At 36.6% G+C, this 26,125-nt stretch overlaps 1 protein-coding gene across 3 annotated transcripts in view; it reads left to right on the top strand.

Annotated features, from left to right (window-relative positions):
* The first annotated feature begins 297 nt into the window (after positions 1–297).
* Positions 298–26,125, top strand: part of bin3 (bicoid-interacting protein 3) — a 55,274-nt gene continuing 29,446 nt past the window's right edge. For 2 of the 3 annotated variants that reach the window (XM_064680586.1, XM_064680587.1), the window contains exons 1-2: positions 298–536; positions 10,059–10,119. The gene's annotated coding sequence lies outside the window, so the exon portion shown is untranslated. Of the gene's footprint in view, positions 537–10,058; positions 10,120–11,573; positions 11,843–26,125 lie in introns of those variants that run through there. The other variant, XM_064680588.1, reaches the window with a different exon arrangement.

Below are 26,125 nucleotides of genomic sequence, written 5' to 3' on the forward strand. Positions count from 1 at the left end.
TTTTCATTATTATATGTATCTAATTAGAAATAATATTGCTCTCATTTTAAAACATACAATGCTGACACAGTGAACCTATAAACCTAACGTTCCTTTTCGTTGAGATGCGAAGCCTTACCTTCTAGTAATTAACATGGAAAGGGCTGCCGCTGCACAAACAGCTGATTGTCCAACGCCAGCAAATTGAAGCCATTTTCTACATAAAATCAGTATTTTCTTTTGAATACTTTAGTATTTTTTGGTTTGTGCAGTGCAGTCACACTCAACGCAGTGCTCTTTTTGTTGTTGTGTGATACGCACGCGTTCTGCTTGAATTTTCAGCAAATAAAAGAAATATGTTAATGCGGCATTTTAGTGACAAAAAAAACTTTTTAAACATGCAGTTTGTAAATTAACAAAGTTTAAATGAACATAGCGCAAGCAAAATGTGTTACGAATATTGGTGTGGCGATTTTTTAGAGCTGCGCTTGGAAATTAAATTGCGCTAAATTAAACGAATAACTGTATATAGCTTGGCTGCACTCATAAAACTAACGGTAAGCTGTTTTGTCTGTTTATATTTTGTAATTTAGCTAAAAGCACAAATACATGCGCACACGCCCAATAGCGCGGTGTGACCGTGCGTATGTAATCTCTGCTGTCTGTGCCTTTATTGTGAGTTTGTGTGTGTTCGTGTGCCGCCGTTTTGGCCAACGCTCAGCTGTTTAGTTGGCCGCGTTGTTGTTGTTGCTGCAGACGCCGCTACCGAGGCGCACACACATGCATGCATTTGCATATACATGTGTGCGTGTGTATACACCCCACTCGTGAGAAAGTGAGAGTATTTGTGACATGCAATCAATTGCGTGTATTTATTGCAGTTTATCAATTTTATTTAATGCATCAGTGCTCCCACTCACACTTATCTGTGTAAATGTGTGTTTGTTCACACACACACACAGTCACATTCTAATTGGAAAGCTGTCACACACATTCACTCACACACACCACTTGAGCTTTTGATTTGCATTTACCGCTCACTGACATCTTATTCAAGTTCAATTGCAACAATTCGTAATTTTTATTTTCTGTCAATTTTACGCTCCATTTGAGCGGTAAAAAAAAAAGCACTGCTTTTATCGCGTGCCTTCTCGAACGTTAAGTTAATTGCCTGAGCTTTTTGCATGTCAACTGCGGCCGCTTGGGCGCCTTTGCCCTATTAGCGATTCATTGCATGTTCTAACAATAAAAATAACAAATTATTACGTAAAACAAACATTTAAATGCACATTAAAAATAAGCGCACAAGAAAAAAGTCAGCAATGGCCACGCAGAAAATGAACGCAAACCGCGCGCCAAATTAATATCCCAAGCAAATCAAAACAAAATCAAAAAGGACGGCAACGCTGCCCTTTTGAATTATATATGTGTGTGTGTAAGAGAGAGCGCTTCTTGCAGTGCACAGCTTTCGGCAACGTCGCGACGTCGGTTTTGCATGCTTATGACGTAATGACAATAATTATAAGGCAAGCGTTGAGTAGTCTCAGCATTAGAGTGTGAATGAGACAGAGAGTGGGAGGATGAGTAGAGGTATCATTATGCGAAATGAAACAGCGCACAGTGGTATGCAGCTGTTAAAAACTTGCCATAAACCATTGTGAAGTGTGAATGAGCATAAAGTTGCTAAAATGGGAAATTAACAAATACAGTGCTCGCTCGAAAATTAAAAATTCAAGAAATAAAAACTAATTAGTTAGAAATTAAATTTTCATTGCGTTAGAAGTCTAAAAGTGTTTAATTTCCATTAAACTACTATTGCTATGTAAAATCATTTATTGTCTTAAATTTTCTCTCCTTATATATCTAAAACTATAATTTATGAGTGAAAACAAAATCTAGGTATGTCTCGTGCTTTTGTCTTGTCGAAAAAACCTAAACTTGCGCCCATCTCTAATTTGCATGAAACCGCGTAATTAAAAAATCCTAAGTGCTGTTGCACTGTGCAACAAGCAGTCCGCTTCCTTTGCTGCTCTGTTTGCTTTTTGCTTTGCCAGCAGGTGGCTGCGGTGTGTGGGGTATGGGGATTGTGGGGCGTACAGTTGTTTTGTGCTTAGAGGGGCGCCAAAGTCGTTGCCATTACAGAGAAAAAACATGCATGCTGCGCTTAACGGTATATGTACGTCGTCGTGGTCGCTGCCTTCAAGCGCAGTCGAAGATGTGGGACACAGACAAAATGCAAGAACTGATGTGGGGCAGGCAAAGCGCGCGTTAAAACGTTTGCGAATTGAAACATGTCTGCCCGCCCACTATCTCTCTCTCTATCTCTCCCTTAGGCTGGTCCGCTGGCTGGCTGTGTGAAACATTTTGGCATGCGAAACGAACATTCGCAGCTACGTTTTAAAGCTGTTCGCTTGTTATTGTTACTTCTGCTGCTGCGGCTGCTACTATTGCTGTCCTCGCTCTTCTTGTTATCATTTTATTTTTATTTTTCTATTCTTTTATTTTTCGTCAATTGTGCGAGTATTTTATTGCGCGCACATTTTGACTTTGGCGTTCACCCGTTTTTGTGGGCCTTTGTTTACTTTTGTTGTTATAGCGTCACGTTTTGTTGTTTTGTTGTTGTTGTTGTTGTTGCGATTTTTATTTGCATGCGACGCTTTTGGCTTTGCGCACTTGTGTTTATTTGCTTGTTGCTTTTTTGGCAGGTGCCAGCCTCACTGGCCTACCCCCCCCCCCCCTCTCCCTCCTGGAAGTCCACTCATTAAGTTGCCGCGTGCTTATATCTTTTAAGAGCGGCTGTGGCTCTTTGGCTTTGTTGGTGCTTTGAATAGCTTTTCTAATACCCTGTAAATTGGTAACAAAGTTCCAGTAATACGTCCTTCCGCCTTGCTGAAATGAAAAAAACCTAGTTTTTAGCATGAAGCATCGACGTGGAGTAAATGGAAAGAGGAAGCACAGCAATGGCTCAATGTCACAGCTTTCGTATGAGTGTATTTGTGTGTGCGTGAGTTGTGTACGCATTAATTTACGAAGAATTTTATATTACGGCCACTTGGAGCTGGTTACGCGGTATCTCCTCGTTGATCAAGCTCGACTAGAGCACTCTTGTTTTTTCTTTACCTGTATTTGCCTGCTAGTCACGCGCTCTCTGCTCCAACTCTGGGCACGTAACTCTTTTTTTTTGTTTTACATATATTTTGCGCGTCTTTTTATGTGCTCCCGCTCGCACCCCTTTCGTCGCACAACAGTCGCATGTTCTTTGGGCATTTTGATGGACGCATCTGCTGCCACTCTCTAGCCGCCCTTCCGCTCTCTTTCGCTCGCTCTCTTTCCATCTCGCTCTAGACGCTTAGCAAATTACACGATGTCAAAGGCTTTAGTTGCGTTTATTTCTTTTTTTCTGCCTTTGCTTTTGCTTTTTGCACTTTAATGGACTTTAGAAGCTGAAGCTAAAACTTTGCTGACCTCCTTTTTGGTGACATCTGACGAATGCCCCACACCCTACCCCAGTTGCCACGACTTTTTTCTACGGCAACTTTGATGTTAAGAGATAAGGCTTATAGCGAAGCATTGCTGACTTTGTCTTCAATTTCGTAGGACTTTTGTGCTCTGCTTCTTTCTTGTTTTTGTTCTTGTCATGTGTTTCGTTTCGTCGTCTGCTTTTGCCAGTTTCTTGGCCATAAACAAGTGCCAAACATAAACATGGCATACATTTTGCCTATAGACACACACACACTCATACGCACACACTTAACTGTTGGCATCTTGCGCTTGTAACGACCGCACCCACCCACCGCAGCATACGCCGACCCTTCGACCACACTTTTTATTGCTACAGCGCGACTATCAATAAAGTTCGATTTCTCTGTGTCTGCGCAAATGTGTGTGCATGCATATACCTAAAAGTGTCTAGTGTGTGTGTGTGTGTGTGTGTGTGTCTGTGTATATGCATGGCTCATAAATCAAGTTAAACTAAACAAAAGAAATAAAAGAATTGATATACTCAAAGAGCCGACAACTGAATTCTCTTGCAGTTATGTGCATACATAAATGGAGGATATTTTAATATTTCTATTTTATATTGCATTTCAATATTTTGTCGTACATAATTATCGGAGCTATATGAGATAGTTTATCATACATAAGGGAATTTCTTAATAAATAATCTTTAAAAACAAATTAATTGTATATAATATACTTAATTTATCCACTCAGCTATACTCCAGAATATACTTTAATGGCCCGCGGATATGCCTCTTCATCGTGTTACATTCTTCGTTACAAAGTCGTAAGGCCCTTCGGCAAGTGTATTAAGAGAACGAATAATATAAAGCAGCAGCAAAAGCAAACAAATAAATTTATGTTTGGCCACGCTTCTTACTACGCTTTATGCCAATATTTCTGCCAGCACCACCTACATCTTCTTCTCTCTACCTCCTCACATTTCTCTTCTCTATGATCAGCTCCCACACGCCCCTCGCTATCTCTTCCGCTCATCACTGCTTTGATTACAGCAGCGAAAAAGCGCTGGCACAGCACACACAATAACAAGAAACGATGACGACGCTTGACGTTGACGTCGGCGTCGACGTCGCTGCTGCTGCTACCTTTTCTACTGCTATTTTTAACATTTGCAGCAGCACTACACACACACACACACACTCACACATGTACGTGTGCGTGTGTGTATGCATTACATTTTGAAGTTGAAAACTTTTTGTTGTGCTTTATTGCTTAATATTTCACAGCGCCTCGACGCTTGCTGTTGCCAATAAAAAAAAGTTACGACACCCCCTCCGCTTTTTCCACTCATTCGCATTCTCGCCCTTTCACATTCAATTTCGCTTGCAATTCTTTTGCACAAGTTCATTTTTGCTGTTGAGTTAAAGTTGGCATCTTCGTTGAGTGTAAGGGGGAGAGGTAGGCATGTAACTGAACTTGCATAAAAGTTTAAAGCTTTAAGTTTCGGTTGCAAATTAAAGCTTTTTGCAATGCTTTAAAATTGTATGAGCAAAATTGGTTGTTTATATTCTTTGTGTGTCATATATTCAACATATATTTTAAAAATAAAATGAGTGTTTTGTTTTTCAGTTACTCCTCGACAAAAGTTTTCCATTTCATTTCAAAATGACATCAACAACATTTTGTACATAATTTATAAGAACAGCAACAACAACGAAAGTGGCAGCAGCGGCAGCGCCAGAGTCAAATGGCCAGAGCGCTAAAAGAAAACAAAAGCAGAGCAGCAGCTACAACAACAAGAAACATGAATGAAAAGCAGCGCAGCTGCCGTAGCTTTCGTGCGGGGCGAAGCGCAAAACTAAAAATACGAATTTATATGCAAAACATTTCAACTTGCTTGAATTTCAAACATTTTTCGCCAGCTTCACTCCTGTGTCATGCCTATTAATGTGTGCCTGTGTGTGTGTCACAACATACATACGTATGTGTGCGTGCTTGTGTGTTTTTAGCTCAAAGCTCCAACTGAGCGCGCCTGCAACGACAAATGACATTTGACTGCGTCGGCAGCAGTCGTCGTGTATGTGTGTGTGTGTACGCGCTCAATGCTCAGTGCCTCCCATCTCCCGTTTGTCCCATTCAGACCGCAGTTGTCGCCCCACTTAGCGCTCTCCCACACAGCCGCTCTTATTTTTTTTTTTATTTTGCTTGTGTACTCTCATATTCATTTGCATTTTATGCGTCGACGTCGACGTCGTTGTTTTGGAATTTTATTTACTTTACATATTTTTCGTGCCTTGTTTTTTGTTATCTTTTATGCTATCATTTGTTGAAACAAATACAGTTTTAATGCTGCGTCAGAAACTGTGATGTATTTATTTTAGCATGGCATATTATTTTAATTTGTGTATGCGCGTTTTTAATTAATTTCAAATAACTTGAAGAATAGATTAACAGACTCTTTATTCTGTTTCCACTCGACGGTAAACAAAAAATTGCTGAAGTATCATGGAATCATGGACACACTGACATTCATTGACGCCCGAAAGGGACATTAGTGTGCGCGCTTAAAAAAAATGCAACGGTTGAATTGTTAATAAGAGAACATCAACTACTGTTCAAGCTCGCTATAAACGATTTTTTTGCTGGTAATAAATGCTATACAAAATAGCTGCTGCCTGACTGCAAATCTGTTTTTATAAATGCTTAAAATGGTGCACTTACTTCTATTAATAAATAGAGGACCACTTAATTTGTATCATCAACAATTTCCACGTTGGTTCATTAAAGCTGTGACTCACTGTATTTACCTAGCAGCTGATTTAATTACTGTACACCAGGTATTGCATGCTCAAGGGCCAATTTATTATAATGCAAACTGACTGACAATCAATACTTGCATAAAGACACACACACACAGTGTACATGCATACACACGCACACATATGCGCTGGCTTTGCCATATTCACCTCTGTCAGTATTCAATCTATGCACATAATTTCACTTAAAACTTTTTGCTTACCAAACGTTATTTACCGCTGTTCCATTTCATTTTCATTGTGTGTGCCATAGACGGCTCGAATGAAAGAGAGCTAGACTGCAAGAGAGCGGGTGTGTAGAGGGGAGCGGCAGCAGCAGCTTACTGCTCCTGGCATTGTTTTTGCTGCCGCTGATGCTGTCTGGGTTGGTTTGCGCGACTGCTTTTGTTTGTGCCGTTTGTCTTTTGTCGTGTCTTTTGAACATTTTTAATCCACGCTAGTGCATCTGTCACAGTCACAGTCGCTGCCGGCGTCGCAGCGCCCCATTAGTGAAGAGCTTTTGCTCTGCGTTTTGTTTTCAATTTGCTCGCAGATACGCCAAAAGAGACAGATGGATGATGACCTTGACGCGACAACAGCAACTGCAATAAATAGTTGCACACACATACACAAACATGTTTAAATTAGGCACATTCTGATAAATATACGAAATTCCTATTTTCGCTAAACACAAAAAAAAGGTATTTAATTTTTTAAACAATGGCCAAATCAATCAAATTTTTAGTTTTTCATGCCTTTTTCATATGTGCTTGTAACAGTTCGTGACACTGCATGTCTCTCCAGCTGGTCAACGAACCTGCTGCCGTTGCTTTGTTAACAAATAAAACTACAAGCTGTTAGTTTTTATTATCTCAACAAATTGACAACAACAACAACAGCAGCAGCCGCAACAACAAGCGAGCAATGCTCATGATAATTTCAACTAGCGACGCCAACTACTCAAAGGGGGGGCTAGGGGCAAGCGGTGCTTGGGAAATATGAGCTGAAATGATCGCAAAAAATAAAAGTAACGCCTACAGTTGCTTGGGGTTAGTTGGGGCAGTCCGTGATTCGGGCGAGTCGATTAACACACGTTACACGCATTTTCAATTTTAAACGAAAACAAAAAGTAAAACCAAAAGCAAACACAGACACAGCACAAAGACGCGGACGCATGCACTTACACACACACACGCACACACACACAGCACAGTGCAGCAACTAGAAATAAGCTGCAAAAGCAACCGCAAAACGGGCGACGATGATTGTAAAGTTAGAGTCCAGCAATGCACAGTGGGTGTGATCTTGCAAAAAACTGTAAAAAATAATTATAATATGAACATTGCCAAAACTAGTATACTTCATATTCTTTTAATAGAAAAACATGTAGCTCAATAAAGTAAATTAAAAAAATTGAAACTAAGCTATATTCTCGATTTAAAAAATTGCTGAGTTAATGAGAAGAGTTGAGAAGAGTTAATTTTTTTCTTCTTAAAATAAAAGTATTGTTTCCAAAGAACGTTTTATCTCTTTTAATACGTGCAGATGACTGAAATCTGAGTTTTTCTAGAACTACGTGAATTTAATTTCTTTTAGACTTTACAAAACAAAAGTGTTCAATGAATTAACAATCGTATTCCATTGTTTCGTATCCACTGTGCGAGGCTGTGACCCAACCGCGTCGCTGCCCCCGGCAATTCGACTGCCTCAACGTGAACGACGACATCGTCGAGTGAGTGTGCGATAACTTTGACAACGATAAATTGTGTTATGCTGGCTGCCGACGCCGTCGACGTCGACGTTGCCGTCGTTCGTTCGCCTGAACCAAAAGAAAGAGCGAGAACGCTGTAGAATGGGAGATGGGAGATGGGAGAGTCAAAGCGTTTTGTCGCCGCTCCTCGCATCGAATTCGTTTGCATCGCACGGTGCGTTCGTCGTCCTTCTCTACTGCACTTGTCGTTTCTTGTTGTTGCAGCGGTTGCTGCTGCCGCTACAGCGTTGGCTTTGGCTGCTGCTGCACCTCAGCCAGACTCTCCATGTGGCAATGGCAACTAACTGAGCGCCGTTCAATGTGCGCTTATCACATTATTTAGCTATTTATGGTTTTGCTTGCAATATTTCCTTTCTTTTTTTTTTCACTTTTTGATAACATAATACAAGTATATATGTACATACAAATATGTATATTTGAAGGCATGTATATATAAATCCTCATGCATACATATATACAAACATATGTACATACATATATGCATACATATTTACAAACATATACATAACTTACTGCTATACCCAGTTGCTAATATCACAGTTGTAATCAAAGCATGCAAAAAGTGTGCAACACTCACTTGAATTCATGAGAATCGAGGAGGAGAGCATTAGCTAAATATAGGTTGTCTTTAATGTGTTACGCTGCGGGGGAGACTTATCTGCCTTCGGTAAATAAAAACATACAGTCACACATACATACATGCATATGCGCATAAATACATACACGCACAAACAAAAAGTTAAGTTAACTGTATAAATACATAAAAACTTGCTGTGAGCTTGGGTTCCTGTTTTTATTTTCTGTTTATTTTATTTAGTATTACTTTGTTGCTGTTGCTACAACGAATTTGATGCGCTGAGAAGTATGCGCACACTGGTTCTAGTTGCATGAGCAAATTATTTATCCTAATTAAAACAGTTGCCATTCAAAAGCTTATTTTGTTTAAATACATACATATGTGTATAAATTGGAGTTCAAAATATAAGAGTATCGAGGAATTTTGCATTAAAAATTTTAAAAAGTAACATGAAATTGGCATATAAAATTAATTGAACTAAATATATAGTTAATTCTTTTCATCATTCATCATAATTTTCTTGAAATTTAGATCAGTTCACCTTAAAAAATTAATTGTTTCTTGTTTATAATTTTATTGATATATGTATGTACATATATTAAACCAAGTTATTTTTACATGATATGATATCTTAATATAAAAAATAAAAATAATTGAAAGCACATAAAGCCAGCTATATACTCTTACTTTGAAAACAGCTTAGCCATGATTTTTAATTTTATTGTCAAGACAATTACAAAATTTTTTTTTTGCTTTATTTTTTTGTTTGTTTTGTATTGACTTATAGTTATAATATCAAGGTATTTTTTTTACAAAAAAAATCTAGTTTAAACCATACAACATTAATATATAAAGCCATATATATATCCATACTTTATCTATACTATCTATATAATCTTACAATATATGCTCTTACTTTAAAAACAGTTTTGCCTAAAATTTTAATTTATTTTTTAAGTCAATTGCAAAACTCATTAGATTTCATTTTGCAATTGAATCGCACCACTGTGCGCTACTGATATTTCTGCCCTCGCTTATCGTTCGTTTGGCTTGTCAATAATGCAATCAATTGTGTAGTTTGATTAAAGAAATATTATTATTATTATTATCGTCATGCATTGTACGTCAGTGTGTGCGTGTGTGTGTGTCTATGTATGTGTGTGTGCCTATTACATTTATCGTTTATTAATGTTGCATTTTGTGTCACAATTTGCGGTTGGAAGTTACATAGTAACGAATACACTGTGCTGCCTGGTAATAGAGCTTATCTTGTGTATATGTATATATGTATGTACATACATGCACCTGAACATACACACACCTATATATATATATATACATATATATTTGTATATGTAATGAAGTGAAGCGCATCATTGCCAAGGACGTTGTAGCTGTAATTTGTTTGTGACGTCATCAGTTTTGTAGGAAAATAATATAAATAGATTTTTGTTTATTTTTTACAGCTTTACAGCTTCCATATTTTCAGTTACAAGTGGGCCTTTGGTGGGTTATTCAAACAATGATTGATAACGGTAAGTCAAGTTGTAGCAGTTATTTAAATAACTTTATTGATTTTAAAGAGTTGCCCAATTTCAATTTTTTTTTTAAATTGTGTTACGATTGGTTTTTCTTTTAAATTTCTTTTTTTTGTAAAAGTCGTTTAAACAAAAGCAACGTTGCCAGTTTTTATTGGTTTTGTTGACGTTTCTGCTTTGTAGAGGTCAACAGTCAACAGACAATGTTAAAAATCCTGTTTTTTTACAATGAAAACTAAAAGAGTTTAATAAATAGTGCATGTTATAATGTTTATTCCTTGTATGTATATATTTAAGTTTTTTTAAATACAAATCTTTTATTTGAATATTAATTAATTAGTAAAAAAAACTGCAAAATTATCAACTTTCAATTGATATCCACGCATTCACTTTTAATCAAATTTGGGCAATTTGCAACGTTGCCACACTTCAGCAATGAATTTCTGATGGCAGCACATGGCAAATAACGGTAATAACTTTACGCTTTGTGAGATGTGTAACTGAATTAGATGAAGCTTAATTAACTTAATACGTTGTTTATGAGCGCCCATGTGAAATGTGCGATTGCCATGGGTTAAATGCACACACATATATACATACATATGTATGTGTACGTATACATGTACGTACAGTGTGCGCGCTGGGGGAACTTGAAACCTAATCAAAAAACTTTGCTCTATTACCGCGCCACCCCCCTCCCGCCCCTTGCGCAAATAATCCAATTAGCTGTCACACGGAAACAACAAGAGATAGAAATAACCGAAAATTATAAGCAACACGTAGTCCAGTAAAAATTATGCATGCAGAAATTGTTGTTTTGATTGTTTTCTTGTGGCTTACAATTTATAAAAAATGTTCATATGCAGTAAATGCAACAATATAAAAACAACAACAACTGCCACAAAAGTCATATGCGGTGTCCTGGGATCCAACAGCAACACCAACAACAAAAACAAGAACAACATAGACAAACCACCGCTGCGACGCTTTTGGCACACAAATCTCAATTTAAAACAATCAAATGGAATGAAACAACATAAACCAAGTGAAAAAAACACAACGACAACAACAACACAACGACAGCAACAGAAAACAACGCAAAACTGTAAACAAACGAAATATGCACAACTACATGTACACAGACAAGTGGTGGCACACACACATGCACACCAACTGGCGATGGCGCAATACACATACATATTCACGCACACACTCGCGTACACACACAGACACAGTCTCGCTCACCCGCACTCATGCGCCTCCTGATTGTTCACCACACTCGGAGCGTTGGTCTCGCCGAAATGTCTCACCGTCGTCACGTCGCACATGCTCCGTCGTCAGTCAGTTGGTCGGTCAGGCAGTCGTTTCGTCGTGTTCATGCGTTCCGCTACAGTGTACAAACGGCTACAACGCAACGCCTTGGCAATGAAACATTTCAGTTTCTGCTAAAACGTGAACGTGAACGGTTCGTGTAAGTCGAACGACAGTTTGTTCGCAATAATTATTTATCTGTGTGCGGCAATCACGAACGCTAGAGCAGCTGTAAAAAGACCGACGGCAAAACAAGCATAAATTAAGCCGAGCATTTGTCGTGCGTAACAAAGTGACTAAACAGCCGGCCAGGGCAAGGCTAATAAAAGTAAATAAACAAAAGGGCAGGCAGCGAAAATTGGCAGCCAGCATTATATTGTTTTTTACATAAATACATAGATACATGCTTGTAAGTATAACTGTTTTAGTCTGTCTGTGTATGCATATGTATGCATATACATATATGTATGTATATATTCAGTGCAAGTGTCAAAAAGCCAACCAAAAACAACAACAACGACAATCTGTGTTTAAATAGCGCACAGCAACAACAATTGAAGATATTCGGTGTATGCGCTGCTTGCTTCTTCGTCGCTTTGCAACGGCGACGTTGACGTCGACGTTCGCCACGACATTTGCACGCACTGTGTGCTGAGTGCTGCTGAACAAGCTAGAAATATTGTATTGCGCCATGTGCAAGGCATGTTGTGCGCTTTTGTGACACTGTGCGTGAAAATAAAACGTATGGAAATGAAACGAACGGGCTAACGAGCAGCAGCAACAGCAACAACAACAACAACAAAAGGAAATCCTATAAATAAGAGCAAGAATATTTATCAATAAATAAGGCCTACACAACAGAAAGAAAACAAAAATGAGAAAATAAAAGTATTTTTAAATGAAATGAGTAGAATTCCGGTTCGCTCTTAAATGATTGATTAAAACTTAAACGTTTATAATTAAACCAGCACCGAAGTAAGCCAAAGTGTGAACGTGTGTGTATGTGTGTAGGTGGGCGTGTGTGTGTGTCACACGACAGGCCCCTCAAAAAGTTGAATAATGAAGTTATCAGTTTTTTTGGTGCAAGCTTCTGTGATAGTTAAGAAGCTCGTTAAAAATAAACAGTTACAAAGAATAAATGTGTTTCGTGAAAAATGAGTTGAAAAATTAATGGCATACTTTAAAAAATACGTGATATACATTAATCGTGCTTTATTTTCATGCATCACTGTGCACTTTCTAATTGCTGACATGTTTGGACTAACCGTTAATTCTTTGCGGTAAATTGCAACGTTGCCAAATTGCAGATGACTTAACTGTGTGTGTATATGTGTATATGTATGTATGTATGTGTTCAGCTGTGATTACAATGATCGCTGGCAAATGAAAACTTGATTCTAAAATATAAATTTTGAAATTTAAAATGTGAATTTTAATTTCTATAAATTCTTGCGACCGTCCTCCATTATTTTCAGCTCGACCCAGAAAAAATTTCGCACTTATTTCCAAATAGTTTAGATAAACAACAAACTGTTTAATTTCTAAGTTAAGCTGATATTTTGCGCAGTGTATGCATGAGTATGTAATTATTTTTGTCCCAATCCTAATTATTTATGTAATACATAATTGTGAACGTACAAAAAAATGTTCATAATATATTTAATTTTTTTTAGCATAATTAAATCAGGCTGTGGTTATAATTTTTGACAATGTTGCAGGGAGGATAATCGACCTTCCGCCCCCTGCTCCCTCATTGGTCACAATAACAGCGTCGAGCGCATGTTGCAACATCGTTAAAATGTCTGCTGGCAATTAAATTTGCATAAATTAGGCATGCTAAACGCATTTAACGCACGTGTGTGCAGCCATAAAAACGTATTAAAAAAAAGCAGAACCTAATTTTTTAAGATGAAAGGCGCAGACCAAATGAAATTTGGTTTGTTTTTTGTTTTTGTTTATGTTTGTTTTTTGCTGCCTTTAATTAATCACAACAAATGGCCAAGCAACGGCAATTTGCACATCGTCGAGCACAAGCAATTTTAATGAAGTAGAACTAATTTCTAATTAAAAGCAACATTAAAACGTAAAGCAAAATAAGGCAAACTAAATGCAGACTGAAAAAGAGAAACCAAAAACACAAAAAAAAACAAAAAAAAAGCATCAACGCAATGGACCGAACTAAACCGAAAACACGACTAGAGCAAGCGAGACAGCAACAAGAAGCTGCTTAGTTACGGCGTTGCCAGCGTCGGTGTCGGCGTCAGCTGCGACAGCGGCAGCGGGCAATAACGAGTTTAAAGCTCCGCTAGCTTGAGCACAACGCACTTACACACACACACACACACACTCACACGCACACTCATGCACAAGCAGCGCGAGACAGAGAGGAGACTCTCACATGCCATAGCGTAAAAGTTCTATACTTTTATGCTTTTATTTTGCAAGCCCAAAAATAATCGCTTTATGATAAGCAAAAAAAAAATAAGCAAAAAACCAGCACAAGCGTTCCAACTGCTTCTCTCGCTCTTTGACGGTATGTGTGGAAGAAAAAGGCGAACAAAAAAAAAACAGCGGAACGGCACAAGCGTCAGCGCAGCAGCAGCGCTGCAGCAGAGCCGCATACAATTTATATTTGCTTTTAATGCTTGTTGCTGCTTTTTGCTTGCAAACAAATAAAACTGGTTTTCGAGTCAATTAAACAAACCAAAAAAGGCAACAAAAAAAAATATATATATATATTTATATATATATATGTGTATATGTATATATGTAATATATATATATATATAGCAAACGAAGAACTAAGAAAATGTTTGGTACGTTTGCATTTTGCCGCTGCGATGAAGCAGAACGGGCAGAAAACAACAAAAAAAAACCAAGTAAATGTGACAATGGATCAACTTTTCAATGTAAACAGCTGTGCAGAGTGAAGAAGCGGGCGGGGTGGGGGGCAGCGGGTGGGGAAGTTAGCTAACATAACATAAACGGGAAAACTCAATTTGGTAAATAATACTGTTAAGAGTATTTATGTAAAAACTTTTTATTATGTCGCATCAAACATGCAGACTTTTATTTATTGCATGTCAAATGCGAAGCTAGTAAAAAAGGCTGCTGTCGGCAGCAACCGACTGCCCAATACTCTACTCTGTTCACAGCTGAAATAACATCTGAACACAGTTGTATTGTCTGCTTGTTTAATTGTTGACTCTTAAACTGTGCGTAACTTTCAAACTATGGAAGTAAATGAAGTAAATATATCTAATGCTCTTTGTGGGAGAGGCAGTGGGCGTGGCGTGAAGGGAAGGACAGCAAGTCTCTTCATATAAACGAACGCATTAACAAAACATATATACCCGTTTTCACTTTCTGTTCAGGGTATAAAATACACAAGCAATTTCAAGCCTGAAATTCTATATAATGAAATAGCTTAAAATAAATCTGCACTGATTTAACTGTGTGTCACACTCAAAGCTGAATTCCAATCCAGGTAACAAGATAATTTCTAGCTATCAGAAATATGCGTAACATAAATGAAAAAGGAAATTTGAGACAGGCAACGGCCACAAGATGTCTTTTGTTAAAAGCCAAATAAAAATGAGTAAAACAAATGAAAATGGAAGCAAGGAAAATGCCGAGTGCACGACTTGCAAAGTTGAAAGCCGTTGGCTATATATACATACATATATGTATGTATGTATGTGTGCACATTCAAATGTATATGTGTGTGTCTTGGCTTAAGCTACAACAAGGATATATACATGGATATCTGTAATCTTTCCATGCGAGAGTGGTATATCTTTTCGATGAACAAAACTTATGCTTTAAGCCAATTTGAATCGAAGTAATTACCCAAAAGTAGCGTTTGTTCAAAATAGCTTTGAATAAACTTTGAGAACTAGTTCTGAAGATACAATGTACCATAAGATAAAATATATTGTTTTGAATCGTAAAGCGAAACAGAGATATTTAAATAAACTTTAAATACTTTGCTTCACTACGCATCTACAAATAAGATACAAAATATGCCCCATGAACCTTTTGAAAAAGCTTTAAATGTACTAAGAGAACTAGTTCTAAAACGCGCAGCTTTAGAATATATAAAGGTTCGAATCGTTGCGCGAACCAGTAATATTTTAAACTTCAAAATTCAAAACTACTTTGCTTTCGACTTAGGACTAAGGAATATAAATGATTAAAATGTTAATTTATTTATAATACAAAACATGCTCAATGATAATTTTAGTGAACTTTCAGATTTAGTTCCACAACGCGAAGCCTTAGATAAAATATAACGAGTCGCATCGTTAAGCAGGGATATTTTAAACTTTAACACTTTGCTTTACTACGTAAACTACAAGTCATGAATAAAAAAAATTAAAACATTTATTTATTTCTAATACAAAACAAGCTTAATGAACATTTTGAAATATCTTTCGGTGAAATTTGATTTCATAAAGCGAATCAGTTATATTTTAAACTTCAAAATCTGAAAATAGGAATCAAAAAATAAGTAAGTGATTGCAAAGCATACTCAATGAACAATTTGTAAAACTCATATCAATATCCATAGATAATAGAGAAAATAATTAAAAATAGTTTCCTTCACAGTTTTTGATGCCACTTCAATTAAGACAACTCATTGAACTGTCATCTTCATGGCCTCAATTTTCTGTGTCTGTGCGCAATATCGATTTGTGGAGCTATTGTTTAATTGAATACCTTTAAATATCAATAAGTTCCATTCACAATTCAAACTTTTTGACAATTTGTGCATTTATATCAATGTTAGCTTCTTAATCGGCATAAACAAACGAGAAGACAAGCAAAGAGGACTTCAACTTTTTAAACGGGACAGAGGAAGGACCGAAGGACTATAATATCAAGAGACATTTCACGCGTTATCAAACACTTTAAAAGCTTGGCAAGAAATTGAGAAACGTTGCACAAAATAATTTACTTGAAAGCAAAAAGGAAAACGGGAAGAAAAACTTAATAAAATTGCGGGAAAAGTGCAAAAGAAAACCCAAAAATATAATCTGTGCGGGATTAATGAAAAACCCCGAAAAAATGTCAGCAAATCTGAACTGGTCAAGATTGTTGAATTTGTGACGCGTTTTTTATTTGAGACTCAAATTATAAAGTCAGCGGAAGTTAAGCAATAAACTCGGATTAGCGACAGTTAATTTAGTGCGTTGATTAAGCCAGAAGGGAAACAGGATTAGGCCAAGCGCAACGCAGCGAAAAGTCAAGAGAAAGTCGGTTCGTTTCTGAAAAGCGAAAAGTCAAGAGAATCTCGGTTATTTTCTGCACAGCTAAAAGCATATATCTTTGCAGTTATTTGAACCTCGTTAACCAACGAGTGCTCACGCAGCATTTGAAAATGTTTTAATACCAAAAGTGGTCTTAAATGAAAGCCGCATTTTTAAAAATATAAATTATAAACATACTGTTGTAACCTGCTTGATGCAGGCCCGGCCCTATTTAAGTCCAGTTTTTCCATTACGGCTTAAGTCCAAATACTTTTCATTCCTTTTCGACCACTTCCTTGTTGTTTTCGACCACATCAGACACAAACCTGTGCATCAAATAAGCCTAGCCAATTTATTTTCCATAACAACTGCTCAAAAATAAAAACAAAAAGCAAAAAAATATCAAAAACAACACGAAGTACACAAATTTGGTATGCGACGGCTGCTGCTGTTGCCCTTCAACTATGGCGTAAACAAGTGAAAGTGACTGACTGGGAGATACCCTGTACACGCAGCTGCGATGAGCATTCATAAAGAGCTTACATAAAGGTTTATATACCATTTATAACTCTTATAAGCTCTACGAAAACCTAATCAAAAAACCGATACTTATCAATTTCGTGGAAATGGACTGAGCTATCGATAATTTCAAATACTTTTTTTTCCAATTAAGAATAATAATAAAATCGATGCCTAACGATTTGGTAGAAACGGACTGAGCTATCGATAGTTTCAAATAAACTTTATCTATAAATAATAATAATAAAAGGAGCAAACCTTAAAGACAGCCTAATATCGATACTTATCGATTTCGAGGAAACGGACTGAGCTATCGATAATTAAAAAAAATTTTATAAAGAATAATAATAAATGGAGCGTTTCTTAAAGACAGACAGCTCTTGTAGTCTCTGAGATCTTGTAGACGAGGTAAACAGACACGGGCATGTTGCAATCGATATTTATATATATATGTACATATATACCTAATGTGGTCTCTAGAGCCTCCAGCCTGTTCCACACTTTTGCGAAGAATAATAATACCCTTAATTAAAAGCCATTTTCAAAGGAAAACAGGGTATAGCACAGCTTCGGCGGCAAACCTAGCCAAATTGGCACAGCAGCAAGTCAACGCGCCAGACGCGCACCCGCCTCCCGCCCCCCAAAACCCTCTGATATGCTACCAATGCCTGCCGTCGCCGTCCTCGTTCCCTTTCTGCACAGATTGGCCCGATTTGGATGTGCATTACCTTCCATGTAGCACATCCATTGTTCACAGCGCCTACTCTGTAATATTGTATAACAGACACAACAACAACAACGACGACGACAGCAAGAGCAACAACAAATACAACAAAGACAACAACAAACATCAAGTACGGCCTCAGACCGGACCAGACACAATCTGAAAATGTCGACCCATGCAAATTTTTTTTTGAGGTCGTCTTTTCACTATGGAAATGAAGATGAGAAATTTTCCTCTGCTTCGTTTTACTTTTTTTTTTTTTTTGGTATTTTCCTTTTTGGTCTTTTTCTTTATCTCTCGCTCTTTTCTCCCTTATTTGCTTTTTAGGTGGCATATTGAAATTAATGTAAATTTTTTCATACACTTGCGCCTTATTGGTTTTAGTAGGGTTCGTTTGGAGGGTTGGTAAAAAGGCTAAACGTTTGCTGTTATTGATTAGGCAGAGTTTATTTGATAATGAAATATGCCCTTGTCATTTCGTACGAGACAAAAATTGGATCAGGTGAACAATTGAGATATTCGAGAGTTAGGTAAACAACAAAGCGAACATTTGACAATTCCAATGATTAAAGTCTTTGTGTACAACTTGGCAACACAATGTTTGGTTAGTCAAAGTGGGATTCAATTAAATTTGAGTTTTCAAGCGAATTTGCTGAGTACAAACATTATATTTGCATCGGGTGTTGTTAGGTGTTATTTAGATATGCTTATGATATGAATATCGAAATGATATGATAAATAGATTTGATTTAATAGATATGTTGATATGATTATTTGCAATTATTTCATAGAATATGATTTATCGATATTATATGATAGATATTTCGATATGATATGATAGATGAGTCGATATTATTTGTTGATGGTCTTAATTAATTTAATTCTGTTAAAACTCAAGATAATTTAAATATTTACGAGTGTTTTTTCTGGACGTCTCGAGTTTTTTGGTAATATACGGAAAAATAAAATGATTTTGTGCAATGTCTGAATTTCTTTTCGGACCCCAAACCTGATAAACATATGCATAAGCACGAGATAAAGTTTAAAGATATTTTGTCCATTAGCAATACCCAATCCCAAAAGAGCAAAAATGAACAATTTCTTGGCCAAATAAGATCCGAATGTTTCCTCATTTCCTCCCAAGTAAAACGAAAAAAAAAAATGGTTTTAAAGGCTAGTTAGATCAGAAAGTGTTGTAAAATCGAGCGAACATATTCACAACACACGCGCAGAAAATACAAAAAGGGATATATCCCAGTCACAGTTTGAAGGTAACTGTATTTGCATAACAGTTTTAGAGCTTTGCTGATGTCACTTATTACAGAGTATTGCACAGTCGGAAGATTCCACTACAGAAATGTTGGGCTGCTTATCAAAAATATTTAAGCCAAAAGCTTATCAATTGGCCTTTAATTATATTCCGCATCACTTTACAAAAATAAAGAAAATTAAATAAAGTGCAAACACAGCCCTTAGGCCATGTTGAAATGGCGCCAAGGATAAAAAGGACACACATACACGCCCACACACAGAGGGCAATTAACTGTACACGAGCAAAGGAAAATGAAGGAGAAAAAAACAACAACAGCAAGGAAAAGTGCGAAACACATTTTGCGGAAATTGTTGGTTTGTAATTTGAATTTGCGCCATTTGCATTCAATGTGCGGCCCTTAAATGAGACACAATGAATGTGTCCTGTGCACCCAATACATATATACGTAGGCATGGGTGTGTGTGCGTGTGTGTAAATTAGCCTTTGTAGCGGTCTCTGGGCGCCGCGTTCTGCTTACACGCAACGCAAACGTAACGCGTCTAAAAACGGAAACGGATGTTGGCAAGTGTAGACATATTTTCTTAGCAACTTTTGCGCAAAACTCACACGACCCCCGCGTGCCACCCCCTGCACACACCCCTGTCCCCCCACTCGTTCGGTCTGCTTAACATCCATAACATTTATGCTGCGGCCTGTACCATTCCATCCCATCCCATTCCATTCCAGGCTGGCGCTCAACTAGTTTGCAACTTGCTGGCAAAAGTTTTGTTGTAACGGCAAGTCAATGAGTGGGAGCTTTTTTTCTGTTGAAGGGGTTGTGGGTGGGGGGAGGTGGGGGCAGTAAACTTTGTTTACTGCTTGCTTTACGGGCTGCTATGCGAAAATGAAGTAGCTTGACTTTTGCTTCTACTTCTGATTTTGATTCTTTGGGACCAAACAGTGTATTAAGATGATGGCGTTGAGCGGGGGCGGGCAGATGAGGGGATGCGAGTGGGATTGGGGTAAGGTTATGCTTGAGTGGGATGTGCCCAGCAATTGTGTCACTTTAAGCGGATTTCACTGTAAGTGGCTCAAAGTAGTGCCAATATATTTCAGGCAGCAAACGAAAGTAGTTGCATATACGAATGGGCAATTACAGGATACATGCACAGGATAATAATGTTAAATGTAGAAAAACAAAAAAAATTTAGATTGTACATTTCCAGTCGAGAGTATGTTTTATTATGCGCTCGAATCCAACAATACCCTCTGAGCGCTAAAATGTTTTGTAGCTTATATGCTCTTTGCATTGAGGGCTACTTACAATGCTAGAATATTTACAATGAAGGGGCTTGAGGAATTTAAATGCCTCGCAGGGGTGTCACCTTTGGAGGCGCCTTTCTTTGATTAGGTCAGGCAATACTCTGCCGAACTCGTTGCCTGCTGATGTTATTGATCTGATCTTCGACTTTTTTTTTATACCTCTGTAGAGTATAATATAATTTTATCATGAAGTGTGTTATGCATTAAAGGAGACATCTGCGAACCCATAAAGTATATATATTCTAGATCAGCATCAACAGCCGAGTTGATACAGCCATAAGCCGAACTAGCTGCCATGGAAACAATCGATTGAATGTAGGTTGTTTTTGTTAATCCTACTTGGCATTTATAAGTTTTACTATACCTCCACTATTCTCACACATCTGCAAAAGGAAAGTGTCTACAAGGGTATTTAATATTCGGCTAGCGAACATAAAGATCAAACAACTTAAACTGAAGGATAAAAAGATTGTTTTGAATATTTCTAAAAATCTACAAATCTGAGATGGTCTCTTTGAAGTAACTTATAAAAATGACTTGATTTATTCTACTTTAATTTATTAGTTAATTGTTTATAGAATCCCTGTCAGCCAACTTATATTTACTCAATAATTTACGATATTTTGCGATATGTGGTTTATTTAAAGCTCACATATTGCATCAAAGCTATCTTTAAGCTATCTATTGCCTTTTTGCTCTTCTTTTTTTTAATTTTTATGTGTATTAGAAATAAAATTGATGACACGTCATCGACAGATAACGCCACAAATCTCGAGTTAAAGCAAAACACATAATTAATTTGCCTTTTGCAGTCATTTAGATTAGCTGTCAATTCGCTAAATTAAAATTAATCAAGTCGATTTTCTTTGATGATTAAAGAAAAAACGTGGCTTTTTGCTTCATTAATATATAGATAAGATGAACTTTAATTAGCTGCTTGTCAATGAAATATTATACGACAGATAACTAACTTGTTCTTTAAGCATTGACAGACCAATTTCTGGAGAATTTCACCGGCTCTTCAGTTGTTATCTTCTAAAAAACTTTTTCACAACAAGCACATAAATAAATTGAACCATTTAAAAAGTTCTGGGTCAATTGATAAATGTGACTTCAAGGCAAACTTAACTCGCATTGAACTACTTGGCAACCTTTTAAAGGCATGTGTAGCACGCCTTTATTATGCAATTCCCAAGTTGTGCGCAGAGTGACCAACTAAATTAACAGCACTTGGTCACACTTTATGCACTAAATGGCTACAAATCTGCACCCAAAGCCCCATTACTACAGGGCTTTATGAGCTCCTGGGAAACACAAGCAAACACATTTACCCACTCAAAGGCTATAAATTCTGGGCATAAATATGAACTATACCAACAAGTTAGAGACTTGCTTGAGGGGGCGGGCGGGGGCCGTGGTCTTACGATAGAAAAACAAAGAAAAAAGCGTACGAAATACCAAATGGCGTATCATTAATGAGGCGTTGCCGCCCAACCAAACACACACACACACGATTTACTCTCTCTCTCTCTCTCTCTCTATATATATATATATATTTCCAGTGATTTTAGTACAATGCGTGCGTTTAATATGCCGTTAGTTTAATGAACAAAATTAATAGCTACATACTCGTACACATTTCAAGCTCTTCAATAGTTCTTTTCATCTATTTCCATGACTGTCACAGCCATTTAGACCAAGTCAACCATGACATGCACAAAGGCTTGTTTCTCTCTGGGCTCTAGTTATTTTTCACCCCTTTCGTGGGGCAGTTTTCTCGTATTTCAGACACACATGGGAAACATTTTCGTCAACTACTTGAAGCCAATCAATTTATTTTCCATAATATGTTTTACAGTACACTTGCAAAGGTTATTTTTATTATGTCATGAAATACGTAACGTCTTGTAGGAGACTTTTTGTGGGCATAATATAATAACTATGTATATACATATATGAACTTAATGCTTCCAATATATATATGAATTCTGATCAACAACTAAACACTATATTAAATTGGATTAAGATATAGAAGTTATTTATACAACGTTGAGCAAAATCCTATAAAAATTGAACTATAAACACACATGTTCTAAAAATTCACTTCCCCGGAAATGGTATTTTCCTTTAACTAAAAATGTATTTTGCACCCTTCGCAGATGTCAAGGGTAGCTGCAAGGGTATTCAAGCTGCGGCTTTACAAATGACTAACTATTCGTGTTTTTTATTATTACGTTTAGCTTTAAATCTAGTTCATATGCGGGCTTGGATTACGGTATGCGGTTGCCACATGTGTAGATAAACCATAAAATTTTCGCACTTGTCCTTGGAAATAGCTGAATGTATATATATGTATGTGATTTTGTGGCAAGTTTTGAACTGCTGCGGCTTTTTAATGTTTCATGTGAAAGACTGTTGTAATGTATCACTTTTTTATGTTTAAATTATAATAATAGTTAAGCTAAAATAGAATTTAATGTGTTTAAAGCGTTGTCACATTTTGTAAGGAGATAATTTAATAAGAGGGAACTTGAATTAATTGAAAGGCTTTGCCTACAACTAGTTGAGAATTCTATTTTTACCGCGTTCTATAAATTGTCAGACTACTCATAATCGCATTAATTAACTAAAACATCAAAGGGCAAAGGTCCTTGTCACGCTGCACAGCAGCTCCCTCTGTGGGCGAATTTTTATACATACCGTGTATCTTAAAATGATGTAAGCAAGGGACACTTACAACTTGAGTAGGTTTTGCGAATGTGAATGTCATTTATGAATCCTATCTGAAGACCCTGTAAAATTAAACTGTACTAATCAGGACGACTTACAACTAGTAAAAGGTTTTGCAAATGTCCTTTGGCTTGTAAATTCTGACTTAAACGTGTTCTGCATAAAACAGGGTATCTGCTAGTCAATACGTAGTTTTTTTTTCTCGATTCCCTCTAGACATGATTAACAACTTAAATGATAATCGCAGCAAGAAAAAAAGAAAAAACTTATACAGGGCGTGTCTGCGACTAGTACAATAAGATGCTTTACTAGATGAGGCTTGATTTATGGAATCTTTTCAGCCGAATTCATTAGGAATGGCAATCTCCCTCCCCCCATCCGCCCCACCTCTAAACAATGTTTGTTTGTTTGTTTGGTTATTTAGGTTCATCATTTTTGGCATTTACGATGAAATAAAGGTGAGCATCAAATCCGTTTTTCTGCCGGATTTGTTTTGGCTACTTTTCCAGTTTTTCGAATTTTTTATATCCCAGCGTATAATAATTTTGTTACAAATTGTGTAACGCATTAAAACCTTAATATATATGTATATATATATATTCCTGAGGAGTGTTCACGGTCGAGGCTATTTCCATGTGAACTTGTCTCAGCATTAAAGATATTCTCATAAAACTCGTCAAAGCTTCGTCCTTCTCTTGCAGGCAGTGTATTCAATCTTCGGTGTGCAGCTAATAGCTTTTCTTTCTTATTTTATATATATTTTTATTTTGTTTTGTTTGCAGTCTTGAAAAGTTTTTGCCTGTCGTCGCTTTTTTCTCCATAACTTTTCATTTGCACAAAAGTTTATCTATTACTGTCCACAGTAAACGCGCCGCGGCGCCGGCTGCATAATTAGGCAACAGCTCAGAAGTCATGGACTTGGATTTACACGGCTTTACATGTACAAGTATATATATAGGATATATATATATATATCTATATATGTATACCCTATGCATATGTATATGCATGAATGAGTGGATTATCCAGTGTGGAAGGTGCCCATAAATTGTTTGCCTGGCAATTATTTCTCATTCCCTTTTAAGCGAAAATGGCAACGTGTTGCGGTTATTGCGGTAACGGTTTTCATATTTTATGCCATTTACATATTTATTTACCATATTTTTCGTTGCGCTAATTAAAGTTGGTCAACAGCAAGTGCAAATGATGTTTGCTTTGAGTTGGTCCAAACAGGGCCCCTTTTTTGGAGAGTAATAAAACGATTAATGAAAAAGAAAATCGAAAGGAAACTCGCTTGTGAATTGGGAAAAGTCTGTACAAAGTTAGGAACACCCTAAAATTAAAACTTAATTCATAAAATGTTTTAATTTACTTAAAATGAGGGAAATATATTTAATTTATTATTTTAAATTCACTTTCACAGGCGGAAAATAAGTGATAAATAGTCAGCATTAGTATTCGTTTTGCTAAATGTTGTATCTCTAGAAACGAACTTAAATTAATAAACTCTAATGCTGCTTATGTTGGTTTTCGCTTTAACCCATTGGGAATTTTAGCTAAAAATGCTTAAAGAGCGCACAGGGACTGTACTTGCCTGTTGGTAAGTTTTTATATTAATTTTTTTTTTGTTTATTGTTAAACAGCACATTCTGAATAATTCACCCGTTTGTAGCCACATTTCCTCTGAAGTTCTCATGGTGTGCAAATCAAATTGAAATTGCCCGAAATTTGCAGCTCGTTTCATCAGCACAATTGCCAATCATTCAGCACACACAAAAAAAAATAAATATACTCTATATTCGAATACGCAAAATTTCATTTCCGTTTGTCCGGCACATCCGGCTGCAAGTGAAAACTGTGAAAAAGGTTGCAAAATGCATAGCCATGCCATGCATACTGAGAGCGGAAGAGATAAAAATAGAGGGAGAGATAGTGATAGCGATATAAAGAGAAAGGGAGAGATAAAGAGAGAGGGGGAGAGAATTTGAACCATCAATAGCACCACTAACTTCCACTTCTTCCCAATCTAATCGACACATTTTCGGTTGCATTTAAAAGCCACTTGCCCTCCATTGACTAAGTGCCACGCCCACATCACTCCCCAACCGTCCCACTCGCGTCGTTGATGAGCAATTCCTCCATGTATATCAAGGTCAATACAAAATGGCGTCGCTGCGCAAATACAAAGTGCACAATGTAGCGCATATTGGCATTACCGTTGAAGTGCGCCCGCCCTACCTCCCCTCAGCCATCAATCTATTGCATTCTATGCTGCGTCCCTTCCCAACAGCTCATCAACACTTTTCCGAAATTTACACAACACTACAATAAAGAAGTAGTTAAACGCTTTTCGCGATTTGCAAAACTTTTGCGCACTTGTTTTGTGTGTTGTAAAAAAAAATTGCTGTACAAAAAGTCGACAATAGAAATTTTATGAACTTTTGGCATAGAGCAACGTCAATGCCCTAATTTTGACCTTTATTGAACATAAGTAAGCCTCAGTCTTTCATAATAAAAATGTATAAAAAATAAAAAATAAATAAAAGTATAAAATTAATAAATATATAAAAAAAAATATTAAAAAAAATTAATATATAATATAAATATACAAAAAATAGATATATAAATATATTAAAATTTACAATATGTACATACATACATATATGTACACAATATGTATACATAATAATTTAAATAAATTAACAAAATTAACAGATATATAAATATTATTAAAAATGTGAAATAAATAGAAATAGGAAATAAATACAAACATAAAATAATTAAAAAAAAAAACATGAAATGAATAAAATTAGAAAATAATAAAAATATTAAATTTTAAAAATATTAAATTAACAAAAATATAATATATAGAATAAATAAAAATATTAAATTTTA

The sequence above is a fragment of the Drosophila montana genome, unplaced genomic scaffold (assembly GCF_035044405.1).
Source record: "Drosophila montana isolate Dmon_TW-CO22-7 unplaced genomic scaffold, ASM3504440v1 contig_2127_1, whole genome shotgun sequence".
NCBI classification, from domain to species: Eukaryota; Metazoa; Arthropoda; class Insecta; order Diptera; family Drosophilidae; genus Drosophila; species Drosophila montana.